Source organism: Bombus huntii, chromosome 18, assembly GCF_024542735.1.
Source record: "Bombus huntii isolate Logan2020A chromosome 18, iyBomHunt1.1, whole genome shotgun sequence".
NCBI classification, from domain to species: Eukaryota; Metazoa; Arthropoda; class Insecta; order Hymenoptera; family Apidae; genus Bombus; species Bombus huntii.
This window is the reverse complement of record NC_066255.1, coordinates 3312561-3332394: the sequence shown is the minus strand read 5'-3', so window position 1 is coordinate 3332394 and position 19834 is coordinate 3312561. Positions and strand designations below refer to the sequence as shown.

The 19834-nt window shown below is 44.4% G+C and overlaps 1 protein-coding gene across 1 annotated transcript in view; it reads left to right on the top strand.

The window, feature by feature from the left end:
• The window catches only part of LOC126875578 (homeobox protein abdominal-A homolog), a 147604-nt gene extending 130957 nt beyond the window's left edge, over positions 1 to 16647 (top strand). Inside the window, exon 5 of the mRNA XM_050638530.1 lies at positions 13886 to 16647. The gene's annotated coding sequence lies outside the window, so the exon portion shown is untranslated. The remainder of the gene's footprint in view (positions 1 to 13885) is intronic.
• The last annotated feature ends 3187 nt before the right edge of the window (positions 16648 to 19834 follow it).

Here is a 19834-nt window from a genome sequence, read left to right as displayed (position 1 = left end):
TCATTTATCGAGGCCTTTCTTCCTCCTCTTATCTCTTTACAACGAATCATCATAGCCTTGGGCTTGAAACGATTGCCTCGGCTCTCCAATGCCTTCTCTCTTCATTTTTTCTTACTCTCTCGCACTCCCGTTCTACTCATCTCTTGCTTATTATCTTTGCTTTCATTTCGCGTGCGCCTACTTTCCGTCGTAAATTCTGCCATGACGACCGACGGCGTGGTATCGGAGTATCTTGATGATTTCGGTGTAAATTCAAGGTGTCGAGGAAATTTATTTGTCACTCGACGAACGGATAATTGGACATCAAAAAAACACCTATGTTTCCTTCTTTCCTTTTTATACTTCTTTTTTTTTTTTAGTCACGTTTTGAGATTTATGAGCATGGAGTTCGAAAGTCAAGATCGTATTTTAATTTGCGTCGTAGATATTTCCTTGACGTTGCTCGAACGGACGACAGCGGCTTGTTTACTCGTAGGTTTACTTGCTTGTCGCGTGAATTCATCTATCCGCTTTAGAACGGGCCAAAATAATTCCGGACGTGAAAATATTTCTCTTGCGCGTTTCGCTCTTAATAACGTTCAGAATTCGAGTACAAAGGGTCCGGCTCAGGGATCGGGCTTTAATTTACGTAAAATTTTCGTACGGTGCGGCGGTTGAGCACCGCGCAGCGCTACACAGCGCGCGCGATCAGGCATAAACAAAGGCTTTTTCGCGCGGCTTGATAGCTTAATAAATGTAGCCGCTGATCCGCAGCCTGAAGGAAGCCGCGAATTTCGTAAAACCCGGTTTTGTACAACGGTATTAGCATTTAAAAGTAAGTTGCGCGCGCCCCGTCTGCCGGCGCCATTGGCCCGCATTTACACAACAATGAGGGGCCGCACTCTAAAAACTCCCAGAATCCCCGGGCTCCGAAGCGAACGCGGTGGAAAGAGCAGCGGAGACGTTGGACGAAAAAGAAAGAGAAACGGAGAATCGTAACGCCATCTCGATCTTTTCTTTACTTCCTCTCCCTCCCACCTCAATTCCCTCGTGTCTCACCCTCCCTGCTGCCTCTCCTCATCCTCTTCCATTTCGGTTTTGAGGTTAGGGTGCTGTGGGTCATAGAACGGGATAGAGGAGGCAACGGCATACAGCCTCCGACTAGAACCTCTTGCAACACAAAACCTAAGGCTTCCATAGCCGTTTTTTTCGTCGTTTTCTTTTCGGGTCTTGGCTAGCCACAGGGAGAGGATGGCATACGCTTCGCTCCGTCTGCCTGGATATTTCTAACACATACGATACACGCCACATCGTCGCCCTTCGTCTCTCCCTGTCTCTCTGTCTCTCTCCCCTCCCTTCCTACTCTTTTCGGACTACAGCGTGATGGCTGCTGCGACGTTGCCAAATTATCTTACATAACTACTTAATTTTTCTAGGCACCACCGATATCATGAATTCGATTTCTTCGTCTTCTTTTTCTTGTGCAATGCTTGTTTAAAACAGGTCTATATTCGGCACGGTTCGTAAAAGCATATTTTATCAGTAACTAAAATCAAAATTTCGAAACAAAATATTGTTTCTCATCGTAACGCTACAAAATTTGCGTACGTAGCGATACTTGCGGTATATAAACTTCATGCTGCTTGTTCGTTAAAATTGTGCGAATACTTGAATGGTAGAAATTTCCAGACGTTGATGTTCGGAAATCGATTGTATCGCTATATAGAAAAACAGGTCGAGAACAACGAGGTGGACGCGTGTTAACCGTTTCACGAGTTGTCGCGCGGCAAAAGAGCCGCGACAAACGTTTCACGAGTAGTTTTACGCCTTCTTCGTCGTGGCTGAAAAAGCACACGGACAGTCTCGGTGCTCGCGGCGCGCTGCATTTCTCTACGTGTCTCGTGTGCGCGATTACACGGTTCGTTTAACGCGGCAAGAATGACCGTGCGCGCGCGTCCGCGTTGTCCATCAATCGCGGGCAGTGGGGAAGTCCCCGGTGTTCATATGCCGTGCCCGTGTCCAGTAGCGAATAATTGCGACCGATAACGCAACGCCAACGCGGCCGGTAGCTTAATTAAAAAGAAACGCGTGAAAATCGTTCCAACGATTCGAAATAGGGATATCGTCCGGCGGCTCTCTCTCTCCACTCTCGACTCGAACGTTTCCAGTTTCGGACGGCTGCTTATTTATACAGACCACCCGGGAGCGAGATCGCGTTGAAATAAAGTGGTACGAGCTAAATGTTCCTTGACCACGAGCGCCCGCGCGCACGTAATAAATATCCCCGCGTGGAATTTATCATTGTTCGCATTACTTTATCGCGGAACGAGATTAATGTCTTCATCCGTGGTGTGACCGACTTCCGTCGATTTCCTACCTTCACGGTTTTACCTATCTTTTCGTCTTTTACTTTGCACGTTCTCGTCACGTTTGCGTTCGTATATAAATTTCAGGGAATTTTGTAACAAGAAATCAGGATCGATAGAAAGAAGTAGCGAAGAAGTTGGAAAGATTTTATTGGTCGTGCAGATGTTCGAAGTATGAGTTATAGGTGGCGTTAACGCGTTTCTTTCTCCACTCTGTCCTCGAGTTACAAAGATTCCTCGTGTAATGCGTTCATTGTGCGCGACCGGAACCCTCGGTCGCGTCAACTTCTCCCTCGTTCGCAACCCACTTACACACATCGTAGTATCGAGGTAACCTTTCTCGAGTCCCGTTGAAGTTCTCGAAAACTTCTTCGCGCTCGTGGGCCGTGCATAAAGGCGAGCAAGTTTACGAGGATGCCGCGGCAGGGTGAACGGGCTGCCTAATTGCCATACACTCGACGGGACGCTTACCCTTCAGGAAGATACACTTCTGGATCGCGGTGGAAGTTGGAAAAAAACCGGGAATGCATCTTTTCTTTCGTTCTCGCGCCAACTTTATATACTCTCCATATTTTTTTTTTTTTTTCATTTCTAAACTTTTCTACCTTTTCTATTAAATTATAAACGAACCCTCTCCGACTTCTTGATATTTAAACGCTTGAAATAAAATGATATTTAAATATTTAAATAGTACGGTACAGCGATTTAAATATTCTTTTGCACGAAATAGAAGTACGCAAAGAGAAATGCGGCGAGACTTCATAAAACGCGAGTTGTACAGGCGAAAGGGGTGGAAGAGATAACAGCCGTATTACGTAAGCGTAATATCCGACGATACGAAGCGAGAAAAAATTGACGCCACTTTTAGCCGGTGCCTCCTTCGTTATTCTAATGCCTGAAAAAGTTGCGCATCTTTGCAAATTATGGCAAGGGGTGGAACAAGTCGGAGGGACTCTCTCGGTGGTCTCGCTCGATCCCTCGGCAGATTATTCTCGCATCAGACCGCGGCCGCGGTAAATTATTCGTTTTCGACTAAAAACGGACAATGGAATAAAAGTTTGGAGGCAAGTTTACGCTTCTTGATCGAATAAATCATATCCACGCTGGAGCGTGCGAGCGCGCGAACGCGCTTTAAAAGTTCAGGCAACGGTATGAGCGGTAGCGAAATATGAGAACTAATTGCGACGCACTCCGCGGGGAGTTAAATCATAAGGAGGTGGGAAAGGGTGGTTAGAATTTTCAGTTGACTCTCCACTCTCTCTTTTTCTCTTCACTCGGCTGTATATAAACTTAAGAAGAAGCAGCGGAGACGAAAAGGAAGGGACGACGGAGCGTAGTTATATCCCGCGCATGTTGCCAGTAGCTCTGGTGTGTTTTTCATTTTCTTTATATCACCCTTGACGCTCGTAAAACCATTACCCGTGACCAAGCGAACGCAACTTCTATATAAAGCGCATCGGTGTGTACACATCCACAGTCGCAGCGATCTACGCGGTCTTTGATGATACTGGAACTTCTTTCGCTTCCTCGTTCTACCCTCTAGCTGGTTCGCGACGACGAACCCAATTTCCTCGGCGACGGGAATTCCACCCCTCGGATTTTCTTCGCTCACGTGCCCACGGGAAGGATTCAGTTTTCCCCGATACCAATTACAAACCGTATACCACTTCTCCTTCGCGATTTCTCCCTTCGCAATTCCTTCGAACTGCTCCCTCACTTTTACCCGATTCCCTCTTTTTTTTGTTCCTTTTCTTTTCTTTTTTTTTTTTTTTTCTCAATTCCATGGCCGATTCTGCTCGTTCTGACAGCGATCGAAATTACCTGCAACAATCTTCACTTGTTCTTTATTTAACTGGAACAACCGAAATACCGGCACACGGCTCATTACACTGGGGCGTCGAGGACGACTTGATACTCCGATGTGTAGATAAGTCAGTTAGCGACTCGCTCTAGCGCGTTCCAACGTGCAGCCTTTTTTGCGTACCTCGTCCTCTTATTGCCCTCCTCTCTCCTTCACTCCTGCTCACTCCTGGTGGGTGATTCATCATCGGCGTCGTCCTCTCTCCTTTCTCTGGCTTGGCTGGTTGGCTGGTCTGACTGGCTGGCTCGCTGGCTTGCTTGGTTTCTGGCTTTCTGGCCCCTGGACCCGCGTACCTCCTCGTCTCTTTCGCTCCTTCTCCCTTCCTCTACCTCTACTCTATTACTCGCTCTTCTTCCTTTTCCTCCTCCTCCTCCTTCTCTTTCTTCTTTCTGCCGCTTCTCAGACGTCTATGTACTCGTTTTACTCCTACACTGGAGTCGTACCAACATGCAGTTCTGGCTCGGCAGGGCGCTCTTTCGCGCTCTTCGCTTATAGGTATTGCCGCATTTCTCCTGGCACGTCCTGCAGCCTACGAGAGGAGAGACGGTTCCGCCAGTATCTCAAAAATTTGACCACGTTCAATTTGCTCAATTTACACCTGCGTCCACGATCTCGAGTCTTCCTTCGATGTTTCAACGATCGCGTAACTTTTCCTCCCTATACGACTCCACTTTTCGCCTCCATTTGCACAAGTTAGCTTTTGATTAATTGTTTCCTGTACAGATCTACAAAACAAACAGATTATTGCCGACGTTACGCGCTGCTACATGTTCTTATTCGTACATGACAATGTACGTGGAATTTCCAGTCGATACACGCGCTTATTTTTATGATTACGTGTGTAAGGAACAACCAACGAGACCAGCACTCGTCGCAAATCTGCACGGTGTTTACGTTATTCTTAGAGAAGCGAAGAAATGCGACGATTTCTTCATTATTTCTGCCGACTATCGTTTTCTCGCGCGTGCTGTATCCCAGCATCGCAGCATTCCGTTTCGCTGTGGGTTTAAGGAGGATCCCGTGCCTGTTCCACGGTGTCCGATATATCCCTGGGTCGCATCGCACCCGGCCAAGATATCCGCTCAGTTAGGTACACCCACTATAAGGGAGAGTACGCGTCGCTATAAAACACGCGAAGCGATATATTACCCGGCGATATCACTCTCCGGCACGAGGCGATACGGTAATATTTCGCCCGGGTACGCTTGAAAATGTTGCCGGTGTAAACACTGCGGGGGCACGCCGTGGATCGCCGTCTGCGCGAGAATCCCCTCTTATTTCCGGCTGATGTTCCCTCGTCATCGAATACCCACGATGCTTTTCCTCCTATATCTTCTCTTCTTCATACAACCGACGAGTCAATTATGCGGCGACACGGGACAATGTTCTGACTCGCGTCCAATCTTCCTCGATCTTCCCTATGTGGGTGTACAACAGAGTGAGAGTCTGTTGGAAGGAAACGCTGCGTGCCACGGGTCAACACGATTTTTCTACTCTTCGACGATTTCGCGTGTATCTAAATCGATAGTCGGTCGATAAGCGACGGTCCGCTAGGATCTCGTTTACCTGGCCGAGACTGTACGACCCGGTGTGAAATATCACGACGGTAGAGAGAGAGGAAAGGATCTCTCGGCAGAGGTTCGCTTAGAAGGGACCACCTTCGGTTTCGAAGGTGGGATTTCGGTAATTCGACGTATTCGGGAACGGAGGAAGACCGATGGAACTTGGCCTGGCTTCGACGGACGAAAAGGACGTCGCGTGAGAGAAAACGACGAAGACCGTGGGGCAAGGACGGACGAAGAGGGGCAGAGAGAAGCAAAGAGAGAGAGAAATGGGTTGGGTATGGGGGATAGAGTAGGGGCGGGAGGGCGTTCCACGGCACCCTGCATGGGGTAGCTTGCAACCTCACGCGACACTAGAGCCATCTATATCCCCGGAGATTTATGAGTTCCTGGTGCAGCGGCTGCTCGCAGCAACTACACACCACGCAGTATCGGGTCCGGTACGGTGTTGGTGCTGCCCCCTGTCGCGACGGGCGTGCTGTTGCCCCGCGGGGGTTACGCGCAATTCGCGCTCGTGCAACGTCGCTCTGATAAAAAACTTGCGACTCGATCTCAATCCGATGCTTCTGCGAACTTCCTCCGCGCCGTCTCGCGCCCTTCGCCGTTCCCTTCGCCATCGCCGGACCTAGCGATCTCTCCGTCTCTCTTTCACACACACACGTACGCTTCTTGCGACTACACACAGCGTCGCGCCGTCTCGTTTCCTCTCGCTCGTCGCTCGCACTTGAAATATCGATCATCATTGTGTTTCCTACGCGTTTATAGACTGCGAACGCATTGAAGTTATGGGGCGATGCGTTTCTGTGTCGTCCGGGTTTCTTCCACCTTTTTTCATCCTGCGTCGCGTTGAAGACTGAGACTGTGTGGGTGTACCTTGTTGTTTTTTTTTTTTTTTTTTTTTAGTTACAAGTAAGTGCGAATTGGGAGAACGGTATTTAGTATCGTTAGATAACCCTGGTTTTTCTTCTTAAGTATTAAACGTACTGTTGAGTCATAGGTAATTGCATTTACGTTGTTCATTTCGAGTGTAACAATTTTATCTTGCATTCTGTATCTTATACAGAGACTATTGCTTTTTACCATTGTATCAATTTCCCAACAAAATGGAATATTCTAACTCTATCGGTTACGCTCGACTCTGACCTGAGACTTCCACGGAGGGGTTGAAGAAAATAAAGTAAACCGCTGGTTAGTGCTACTAGATTCGTAAAAAATGCAATCTCCTAATCGAAGTGAGAATCGTAGAACGCAGGGAAAATTGTCTGTATCGCGTCTGGGTAGGAAAAATCGCAGATGCGATCGCTTGCACGATGAAGTCATTTGATGGAGCGATCCTTGAGCGAGAAGAGGGCTAGATGGTATCTCCTTGAAACAAAGAACTGGCTTGCTCGATGCACGAGAGACAAGAGGAAGAAGACAAGGGGGGTAAAAAGCAATCGGCATCGATGGTGGATCGTTGGAAGGAAGGAAAGGCACTCGTAAGTGGAGATTTTTCAAGTGTCCCCTCGACGCAACCGTCCATTCGCACTGTATGCGATAGCCTGCATGGGTAACCGAATAAAATAGCAAGAACGAGGGAAAGAGAAAGAGAAAGGGAAGGAAAACGGGGTTTAGCAGCGGTGGCACGAGGGTACGGGACGACGACAACGATATGAGTACCGGTATCTACCTACCTATGCTTCTGCTCTCCAACCCAAACGCCCCATCCTCTTGATGCGGCCGGTTTACGAGCAACCTGTGGTAACGAGAGCGATAGATAATAACCGCTCCGTGCTCAACCCCATCCCTTTTCTCGTCCTCTTCCATTCCTCTCTCTGTCTCTCGCTTGCACCCTTCCGTACGTTTCTTGTTCTAGCGGGCTAGAACGCTGCTCTTGCACATGGATATTACCCGTCGGTTATTTTTTCTCGATTCGCGCGCTTGAATTTCTTAAACGCTCGTTGGGAACCGAGGCCGTGAGATTCGATTTACGACCGTAAAATATAGCACTCGATTGCTCCACGTATCGGGAATTTCTTTCGTAGAAGACGGGTGAGCTTCTAACGTAAACTTTCGCGGTTCTGCTAAGAGTTGGATTTACAATAGTTGAACCAGTTACGATAAGCAGAGACGAGAATGAATGAAGAAGTTGATAGAAGAATGATAATTAATCTGCGGTTATAATTGTAGAAAAATACATCAAAGAATAGTTAACGTCAGATAATAGTTCATTTGTCTGCAACTAATATTCCTATGGAGAAAATTGTAGAACCACCGATTCACACAAAATGAGTGGTTTTAATCTTCTTTTTCTTGGCAAATACTGTTGAGGTTGATTGGTCAAAGAACGAGTAGATGATTTATGAAGAAGTTGATAGAAGAATGACAACTAATCTACAATTATAATTGTAGAATAGTTAATGTCAGATAATTGTTCATCTTTCTACAACTAACATTCCTATGAAGAAAATTGTAGAACTATTGATCCACACAAAATGAGTGATTTTAATCTTCTTTTTCTTGGTAAATACTGTTGAAGTTGATTAATCGAAGAAAGAGTGGATGAATTATGAAGAAGTTGATAGAAGAATGATAACTAATCTACAATTATAATTGTAGAATAGTTAACGTCAGATAATTGTTCATCATTCTGCAGCTAATATTCCTATGAAAAAAATTGTAGAACCACGAACTCACAGAAAATGAGTAGTTTTAATCTTCTTTTTCTTGGAAAATACTGTTGTAGTTGATTAATCGAAGAAAGAGTGGATGAATTATGAAGAAGTTGATAGAAGAATGACAACTAATCTACAATTATAATTGTAGAATAGTTAACGTCAGATAATTGTTCATCATTCTGCAACTAATGTTCCTATGAAAAAAATTGTAGAACCACGAACTCACAGAAAATGAGTAGTTTTAATCTTCTTTTTCTTGGCAAATACTGTTGATGTTGACTGATCGAAGAACGAGTGGCTGAATTTGTAATAGAAAAGTATATTGAAATAATTAAAGGTACAAGTATAATGTTTAAGCTTATGTTGCTCCAGATCCTCGCTGTCTTAGTGTTACGATACAATGGAATAGTAGGGTCACGTTCGTATATTTACAGCAAAAGGACAATACCAAAAAGGTTAGCCTGATAGCTTTAGCTAGAGGCTGCAAGGAACATAAATAGAAATCTGTCTATGACTTTCTTCGTTGCTAGACCTTGCAACCCAAAACATGATGTATATTCAAGGGCACGATAATATGCACCTCTCCTTATTTAGAATATTTCTGCGTAATAGCAGTCTCCAGGTCACGGATATACATAAACAAAGATACAGAGTTTTTCTTGAAATAATTACTTCAACAAATACTAAGAATGTATAGATGATTTTTCATAATATTGTAGCGTCGTGTACAAGGGGCTGTGGGGGTGGCGGGCGAATTATAAACAAGCGGTTGGGGAACATGTGCGTGGTGGGGCTAAGACAAAAGACAAGGGGTTGCTAAGTGACATAAACGAATTAACAGCATTGTGAGTTGAGAAGTGAGAGAATACGAATTGCATTACCGAGAGAGTGACGAGTGTTGCAAATTAACGATCTAGTTGTCTTAATCATAGTACGTCATTGTGATTAGTTCGCGTTAAACAACCATCGTTTCCTGTTTAATCAACATCTGTTTGATCCATTTATTCTAAATAAACTAATTGTAGTAAAGATACTACGATATTAACGTTGAGTTGCGATCGAAACATATTATATCTGTGTTATTCTCAACATTTAGCATTTTAATTATAATTATTTATATACAGTAGATTCACGGAAACACGTATTCCTCCCCTTTCTCAGATTCTACGAATTAATCGAGGATTTGCAGCCCTTACTCAAATTCTCAAGCTGTTCCAAGGCAAATTCCCTCTAAACAACCTGAAATTCTGTTTTCGGGCGCAAAGCGAAACTTGTATCGCCCTCGTCGCGTTCGAGATTCGTGCTTTCGGTTTTTGCGAGCTTTAAGCAACGTTAGACTCGTGCGACGTAAAGGCACGCGGGAACGGGAATTTATTGCGGCTTAAAAACTCCGGCTTCCTTCGGAAATCCTGATAAATGCGCGAAGGAGCAACGCCTCCGTGTATATACGTACGTTTAAACTCGTTACGCAGCGACTCTAGGCCGAAAGGCAAACTTACGGCAAAAATGAAATACAGCCACGAACAAACAAGCCTGTTCTCGCTCTAGGCTGTTCCTAGCCAGCTTCTTCTCGCCTGATTTTACCCCCCCGTTTCTTCCTTTCCGCCCATTTCTTTCCCCATTTCATTTCCCATCGAACGAAAATCACAGGACGAAATCGTGACAAGCCAGGACTTTCATATTTTAAAGAAGAATTTGATTTGAAAATTCAATATTTTGTCAGTTCCCATAAACGAAAATTACAGGAGAAACTGATGACAAGTCACAATTTTTATATTTTAAAAAATTTGATTTGAAAATTCAATATTTTGTCAGTTCCCATAAACGAAAATCACAGGACAAACTCATGACAAGCCACAATTTTCATATTTTAAAAAATTTGATTTGAAAATTCAATATTTTGTCAGTTTCCATAAACGAAAATCACAGCAGAAACTGATGACAAGCCACAATTTCCATATTTTAAAGAATTTGATTTGAAAATTCAATATTTTGTCAGTTTCCATAAACGAAAATCACAGGATAAGCTGACAAGCCACAATTTTCATATTTTAAACAACTTGATTTGAAAATTCAATATTTTGTCATTTCCCATAAACGAAAATCACAGCAGAAACTGATGACAAGTCACAATTTTTATATTTTAAAAAATTTGATTTGAAAATTCAATATTTTGTCAGTTCCCATAAACGAAAATCACAGGACAAACTCATGACAAGCCACAATTTTCATATTTTAAAAAATTTGATTTGAAAATTCAATATTTTGTCAGTTCCCATAAACGAAAATCACAGCAGAAACTGATGACAAGCCACAATTTTCATATTTTAAAGAATTTGATTTGAAAATTCAATATTTTGTCAGTTCCCATAAACGAAAATCACAGCAGAAACTGATGACAAGCCACAATTTTCATATTTTAAAGAATTTGATTTGAAAATTCAATATTTTGTCAGTTCCCATAAACGAAAATTACAGGAGAAATTGATGACAAGCTACAACTTTCATATTTTAAACAACTTGATTTGAAAATTCAATATTTTGTCAGTTCCCATAAACGAAAATCACAGCAGAAACTGATGACAAGCCACAATTTTCATATTTTAAAGAATTTGATTTGAAAATTCAATATTTTGTCAGTTCCCATAAACGAAAATCACAGCAGAAACTGATGACAAGCCACAATTTTCATATTTTAAAAAATTTGATTTGAAAATTCAATATTTTGTCAGTTCCCATAAACGAAAATCACAAGACAAACTCATGACAAGCCACAATTTTCATATTTTAAAAAATTTGATTTGAAAATTCAATATTTTGTCAGTTTCCATCAAAAGAAAATCACAGGACAAACTGACAAGCCACAATTTTCATATTTTAAAGAATTTGATTTGAAAATTCAATATTTTGTCAGTTTCCATCAAAAGAAAATCACAGGACAAACTGACAAGTCACAATTTTCATATTTTAAAGAATTTGATTTGAAAATTCAATATTTTGTCAGTTCCCATAAACGAAAATCACGAGACAAACTCATGACAAGCCACAATTTTCATATTTTAAGGAACTTGATCTGAGAATTGAATGTGTCGTCGGTCAATTTTATATAATTTCTCCAGTTTCGTTTCGTTTCCATATTAAACACACCTACGTGTATGCAACTTCTTGCAACTTCTTTGCAACTTCTTGAAATATTTCAAAAATTCATATGATACTAGTATTGTTATTCTGATGTTACGAAAGTTCCTACGTTTGTCAGCTATTTCTGAAATCTCCCTATCTCTGAATTTAACGAATCTTCTTCCCAACTACGCAAGGACAAATATACAAGCGGAGTATCGAAGTTAGAAAATCGATAGGAAGAAACTCACGGTCTCGTAAGAGCGTGGAAGATCGTATTTCTTAAAACAAGATCGCCGTGTGATTCCGCGCGAATGATAATGCGAATGCTGGATTTAGTAGAATTTAAACGAGCATCGTACAATACACGCGTGGAACCAAGTTGTCCGTGTATCGAAGAAATCGTACAGCACGTGAAATGTAAAAATACGAGGAGAACTATTAAAACGAGGGAGGAGAATCGGTCGATAGGATTGAAAGGAATAACTGGAGCCAGCGTCGCTGAATTCAGACCGACGATATTCGTTGGGGAAGCGAAAGAAGCAGGTCGTATAAGCGGATAGATTGAACAGTTGGCGCGAGTTTGCGGCTGTAAAATGTGCCGACCTTGCCAAGTGCTCGAGAACATCCTCTCCACCTTTCCGTTTCCTTCGTCCGCCTTTGTCACGACGGCCGATGCAGCCAGGGCAAACAACTTCATCCAAGTCCTTACGGGTACGATCTTCTTCCTTCTTCGATCTCGCAGTTACGAGAATTCTCCTTGCTATTCCGAGGCCACGACCAAGAACGAGCAAGACAAAACGTAAAGAAGTTCTTTCGTTAAGTTTATAATCTTTCAGCCGGAACGATCGGACTCGATGAGAAAAAGAAAGAGTCGCAGTCGTAGGAAAGAAAAGGGGGCAGTTTCACGAGTCGTCAGGACCGACGTGGGATCGAGAGAGCGTCAAAGGGTGGTAAGGAAGAATCGGCGAGTGGAAAGTAGCAGCTGGTTATAAAAAGGAAGATAAAGGGGCGGCGACGGCACGCGGAAGAAAAGGCAGAGAACGGCAGCGACGGATTGGCAACGGCCACTGCCTCCGCTCTGCCCTCTTCCTCCCTCAGACCTTCTCGACCCAACCCCTTTCGCTCTTAGCGCGGACTATCGATATCCCCGAGATACAGACACCACGAAAGACCGGGCTCAACGTGCGTGTGGCCGGACAAGGCACCACGTGCATTCGTCCCATTACAAAAGAAGCTGAACCAGCGCCGGACGACCCTACCCGTCGTGTCCTCCGCGCGTTCAACGTACGAACCTATGGACCGCGCGGTGGAACCTTGAACCGTCTGCAGCATCCTTCCGCGACTCGCCACCCCCCACGGAATAACGTCGATTTTTTTCCAAATCTTTACTTTTCTTCGAAGAGAATCGATGCAGTGGATGTATAAAATATTTTTGGTAGAAGACGATGGTCGGATTTGACGAAGAATGTTTAGGGATTGTAGGAGAACGTCGATTTTTCCTGCTTGTCAACGATACCCCGTTTTCTCTTGCGACGGTACGCGCGATTATCTTCGTGTAATCGTACGATGTACGCGTAATTGCGTTTTATACGATACTGTTAAATTTATCCGTTAATTTTCTCTCCGTTGAGAATTGTGGATGTTTGAAGCGGAAATAATGTTACAGGAGCACTAAATTTATAATACTTGGCATTAATATTAGAATAGTAATATATTTATTTTATGGACGATTTCTTATACAGGGTGGTTGGTAACTGATGGTACAAGCGGAAAGGGGGTGATTCTAGGCGAAAAAACAAGTCGAAAATAAAGAATACAAATTTTTCATTTGAAGCTTTGTTTTCGAGAAAATCCACTTTGAATTGTCGCTCGGTACGCGTCCACTTTATCGCGTCTCGTTAGGACGCATCTCACTTTAGATCGTTGTCTCGATTGACGTTATTTTAACAATTTTTTAAACTTTTATTCTATATTTTCGATTTCTTTTTCCGCTTGTACCACCAGTTACCAACCACCCTGTATATTCATCGATACACACTTGCACGCGTCTCAGCACTTTCTTCCGACTGTTAACCGACTGACTACTAGTTTACATTCGTCTGTTTTCGAGACGCCGCGCACACACATACCTCCACACGCTGATACCCACATACAAGTATCTATACTACGCCTTTAACCCAGTGCAGCACAGAAAATGATACATATCTCGACACTGTCTGCTTTGTGGCTCATTTCGCAAAGAAAAAGAAGCCGCTGCCGACCAGTCTCGGCGGGAAGAAACGCGTCGACGAAACACCGCTCGTCACCTAACACGGCACGTTCTGATTTCTGTTTCAGGTGAGTGGCAGGCTGCATCCACTGTCTCTGTAATGCCAAATAGATGGTCGATGTGCGTATCTGTCGATCGTCAATTTATCGGTTGCGGCGAATCGGATGCTGCACCCGGTGAGTGACGAACCCGCCTCCCGCTCCCCCGCGCGCCAGCACCACCACCACCACCACCACCACAACAACCAACCCTCTATGGAACCTCCTGTAGCTCACTTTGACCAATAATCCCGCAGACCAATCAGTATCCAAGTGCACAGTGACGTCCGTACAAGCCTAGTATTGTCGTAGTCCCCCCGTTTGCCCCCTCCCATTTTCTGGCCTCTCTATCTGTAGTCCCTGCTTTGGCGCAGTAGTGTGTAGATAGAGGGGGTGAGTTATACGGAGTAGTTCCGTTCGTTGAAACAACCGATCTCCGTCCGTCTCTCGTTTTCGAGCGTGAAAGGTCGACCGAGGGACGACGATACAACCGCGCGTGAACGCGTCCAAAGGGACGAAGATGAAGAGAGAGAGATGGGGCAAACATTGCGTGTGTGCGTGTCTCTCGAAGGTCTATCGGACGTCTCTCGTCGTCCCATTGTCTCGGTTTGTTATACGATTACGATAAAAGTAGTAGGCGCGCTGGGGTGCGCGTAATTCTCTGAAACCTAAATACGTAACGAAAAGCCTACGAGGTAATTAGTAAGTTAACGCTTAGGAAGGTGGACAAAGTATCCGCGAGTGTCGTCGATGTTGCGGAAGGATCGGCGGGGGGGTTGCGTCGGTGAATTTGTCGATTCTATGGACGTGTTTCCCAGTGACAAGAAGAGAATTCTCGCGAATCTCGATTGTACAGAAAAGAATGAGAAAGAAAATGCTATATATTTCGCGAATGCTTCCTTCCTCCTCCTCCTCCCCCCCCCCCGTTTTTCGTTTACTCAGCGTTCCTCCGTTTGTTTCGCTTTTCGATCGCGCACGCTCGACGATACGCGATCCCTTCCTCAGCGTGTTATGCTACGACTGCTGTTGATGTTATGTTTTTGTTAATTTTTTTTTTTTTTTTTTATTGTCTGCGAAACGACACGAGAACACGTTTCTACCGTCGCCGTGTGTCTCGTCGTTGTTCGAGCGCGGCTCGCCGATCTCCATGAGAAATTACGTCCGACAGATGATAACCGTCGTCCTGGTGCTGACGATCTCGTCGGGCACGGCGCGCGATAAAAACGTGTTCCTTTCGATCGGTACAAAATATATATGTTGATGTTCGATAATTTTGTTAAATATTATATATACAGAGCGGTTGGTAACTAGTGGTACAAGCGGAAAGGGGGTGATTCTAGACGAAAAAACAAGTCGAAAACGTAGAATAAACATTTTTCGTTCGAGGCTTCGTTTTCGAGAAAATCCACTTTGAATCGTCGCTCGGTACGCCTGCACTTTATCGCGTCTCGTTGGAAGGGATCTCACCGTAGATCGTTGTCTCGATCGACGTTATTTTTTTGATTTTTAAAATTTTTGTTCTACATTTTCGACTTCTTTTTTCGCCTAGAATCACCCCCTCTACGCTTGTACCACCAGTTACCAACCACCCTGTAGAAACGTTTATGCGATATACATACGCGCCTGCTGGATACGTACGAGGCGCGCGCGTTCGTCCCACGAGTCGAACGTAACGTTTTTCCCTCTGTACGTCGATTATCGCATCGAGAGAGAAAAAAGAGAAAAAAGGAACAAGAATGAAGTTAAAGATACAAACAGATTCCTTCACCTTCGTGCTATCCCTTTTTCTTTCGCTGTGTTCGTTTATAATTTCTCCCTCCTTCTCTCTCTTCCTCTTTCTCTCTTTCCTCATCTGTACGCGAATCGCTTCGATCGCTGACTCTCGGCTCGAGCAACAGAATCGAACGAAACTCCGATAGTCTCTAACGAGCAAGATTATTACATTGTACGTACCTACCTAGTACCTATAGACGCCTACCCAGACACGAAGTGTGCGTGGCGCTATCCTAAGCAAGTAAAACAACTATTCTAGTTAATGAATGTATACGAATAGCCGCTAAGAGACACGCAAGAGTAATAGGTAAACGCAGTATTTCTAAGAGGAATGTAATGTTAATAATTATTTATTTTGTGGATCTCGGTGAAAACGGGAAGAATGGAATAACGATTAAAAAAAGGACAAAAAAAAAAGAAAAAAAAAAGAAGAAGGAAACGCGAAACGAGGAGCGTCGAAACGAATAATAAACAAACAAACAAAAAAAAAAAATTATATATATTATATATACGAATATAGAAAGAACGCATTCGTCGGTCTGCTGTGCTGTAACGTTTTAAAATAACGGACTTCTTGTTTCTCTTTAGGCGAATAGGCCTATATCTTATAGGGGTAGGCGTTATCCATTGCGTAGTGTGGTAGCCGCAATCAATCAATCATCATCATCGTCGTCGTCGTCGTCGTCGTCATTTTTTCTGTAAACGTAATTTCCTTTTTTCCGATGGTGGCGAGAAGAAAGAAAGGAAACGGAGAACGCAGAAGGCAAAACGCGCAGCATCCTCTTTTGTAACATATTTAGGGATATCGATTGTTTTACCAATTTGGATCCTGATTGTATGTAACCCGCGAGAGCGACCAGGGCCGCACCTGCTGCCTATGCGTGAAACGGTGTTGTAAACGAGGAAACGGTGACCTTTTCGTAGGGGCGGTTGCTGTTCTGAACGCTATTGTAATATTACCTTGATTATACGATTACTAAGGAAAAAAAAGGAACAAAATAAATGCGATGTAAACTTGATCATGCGTCTTTTCGCTTTTTTGCCTGCGGCCCTGGCCGCGTACCAATCCATCTGTGAATCTCCTGCATTCCTCCTTCCGGCGATCCGTGTTTCCCGTAATATTTCCCGCCCCCGTGACCGTATGCGCCGTTCCATTGTCGTCCACGGAAAACTAACAGCTTTATTTCCGGTGGCTTTTTTTTTTTTTTTATTTTATTTTTCCCCCACTGAATCTACACCATATGTATATACACAGATCGCATACGTACTTTCGTCCTTGATCATCGATCGAAGCTTGCGTCCGAAACGGGGCTGAAGAATCGCCAGCCCAGCGATTTACCATTTACCGTTTCGTTGTCGTTGCAAATGTAACGTTAAAACTGTAAACGCGAGAACTGTGCGAACGGGGATCGTCTATACCGCACGCGTACCGTGGTCTCGTCTTTTTCGATTACGTAACGACGCTTCCGCGGTTACGTAACGCGATAAAAGAGGGCAGGAAAGAGGGAGATAAATTCGGGACACGGCTTAAGGGTAGTCGGTAAAACGAGCCAGATATTTCGCTGTTGGGATCGTTGTCAATTCCTGGCCGATAACCCGCCAGTGTCCGGCCGGGCTGAACGTGCAACGGTTGCTTTACGACGCTTAAGCCGCGCTTCCAGGCGTCCTGCCGGTGTCTCCCCGGCTTCTTCGTGGAACCGCCTTAACGGGCGTTGCGTTGATCCAGGGTCGAGCTTTCTACGGCAGCCCATAAGTCTCGCGATGCTCCGGGATATTAATATGTTATTGCGGAAAGACGCCCTCATGAAAGTCGACAAGCGCTGGAAAAATATGTCCGCGCGTCCCGACGTCGTCCCGGCTCTCGGGGGTGGCGACTGCCACGGAGCAAGAGAGCGTGTGTTCGGCTCGGGGGATGATACCGCGGTAGCGAGTGCCACGCTGCTGCTGCCTGCTCGCTACCCTTACACACCCACACGCCCTTGTTACTATCGTGCAGGGGGCGCGGGGTGCGGCCGGGGTAGAATTCACCAGACGCCATTTGTATTAATGAAGCTGCCGACAATGGTGCACGCTCGATGAATTATGTACCTAGGTTCGAAGCCGAACGAAACGCCGGCCAGCGTCGATCCGTTCGCCTCTACTTTGCCAGTGACCTCACGCATCGCGCCCTCCTTGCTTCGCCGCTCTCTTAATCGCGTCCAGGCATCCCCGTGTTCCTCGTCATCCGATAACGCCAGTCGTTTTCCGGCCTCTTGCTTCTTCCGCCTTCGACTATGTCATTTACCAGGAAAAGTTACGGGCCGACGGGAACGTAGCAGGCATATTCGACCAGTGTTTCCTTCGAACTCTTTGTAATAATTCAGCGCGAGATCTTCCGTGGCAATGCACGGGTCCACGGGACGGATATCTCGATCAGAATACCGGGAATTCTCGCGTTTGGAAGTTCAATTTTCCTGCATAGCTTGCGCCTTGTCGCCAATCCGTCGATATCAAATTTGGAAACTTTGCGAATCATTGATTTTGGTAACCGTATGGTAACTATTGTTCGCGATGGTTCTCCTTTGGGTTACCATGAAATATTCATTTCAAATTTCATTTATCAGTCGGATAATTCCTTCGACGGTTCCTTCGATGCCAGTAAATTCCGCGAGAGTGTGTATCGGTTAGAAATACGTTTGCCATTTTTCTCGGGAATAATTTGCCACCGGAAACCGTGCAGTTCTCCGTCCTAAAGAAATTCCGTGTTCGTTAGCTGCAAAGTGACGTTTCGTTAAAGAACGATTTCCAGTAAATAAGACAGCGGAAAGACAAGGCAGTCGGAACGATGGATACGGTGGCTGGGCGAGGTCTAAGGACCCTCGAGATTTCCATCAAAGATGGAAAGCCTCGTCTGCGTAAGCGCGACCTATTACCGAAAGACGTAGCGCGCATCCATCTCGGCTTGGCGCGGATAAAACGACCGCTTTACTTCGGATTACAGGGGCGCAATTTACAGCAGACGCGAGAGCACCTGTTCGTTCTTGAAGAAATGGAAAGGTGGCGGCGAGGCTGCGCGTAGCTCGAAGGGTAGCGCCTTGCACGGTGTGGGAATAGCGTGCTTCGCAAACGTTGCGGTAATTGAATCCCAGTAAGCCCCGTCCCTTTATATAGATGTGGCCGCTTAAACGTATAACTTCTCCCCTTTCGGCCCATTTTCTTTCTTCTTCGTCGTTCTCGTATTCCGCCGCCAAATGACGCGCTCTCGGAGACAGACGGATCATCGGCTGGCGATACGGAACAATTAGAAAGTAATCAAAATAACTATCAGGACGAAGACTAGCGGAAAGATGAGATTTATGTTACAAAGGGAGATTAAAGAGATTATGAAACTACGAGAATACGTAGGTATGTATTACGCAAGGGGTTAAAACGGGGTTGAAATTGATCACTGAAAATTCCACTATTTTTTAATCTTCTGTCGCGACTCGCGAAGTTAGCTCGCAAGAGACGGGGAAGAAGTTTTTCGACAAAAGTTGTTTCTCGTAAAGCAGATTTGATAAAGGATTTTGAAGAAAGTTATAAACAAAGAGACGAGTAACTTCTTTTTTAATTCATTTTTAACGTAGACGGATACCTTTTTAAGTATAAATACCCCTAATTACTGGACTAATTGATACGTGGGGCCGGATCCGCAGGCTGAAGAGACACTAACCGCTGGACCTAAACGCTAGATTCGATTAGTTATCTAAATTAAGTAATATTTACTTATTTATAATACTTGTAAATTATACTTATCTATAATAAGTATTAACTTGTTATAGATAATTAGCCATGTCACTGCGCCAGGCCAGAAAAAATTACTGAAAATGCGAGAAATTATCCTCAATGCGAGAATTGATTGTAAATTTTAATGAATAAAAAAAAAAGAGTATAAATACGAGCTTCGTCGCATCGTCGAATCGCGACGAATCCTCTCGACGATCCTTCTCGATCTCAATTTACGTAATACCATGACGCGACACACTGCACGCGCAATAGAAAATTTCCATTATACATGGCGTGGCGCGAATGTGTTCTGAGAAATGAGGAAAAATACGCGTTCTTATGAGCGAAGCATTAGGAATCCCGTTTTCCTTATATATCTAACGACCAAGTAATAAAAAGCTGTATTTGTTACTGTCAGAAATGTTGAGAGCAGTTGCCCGATAGAGACGCATTGACAGTAAG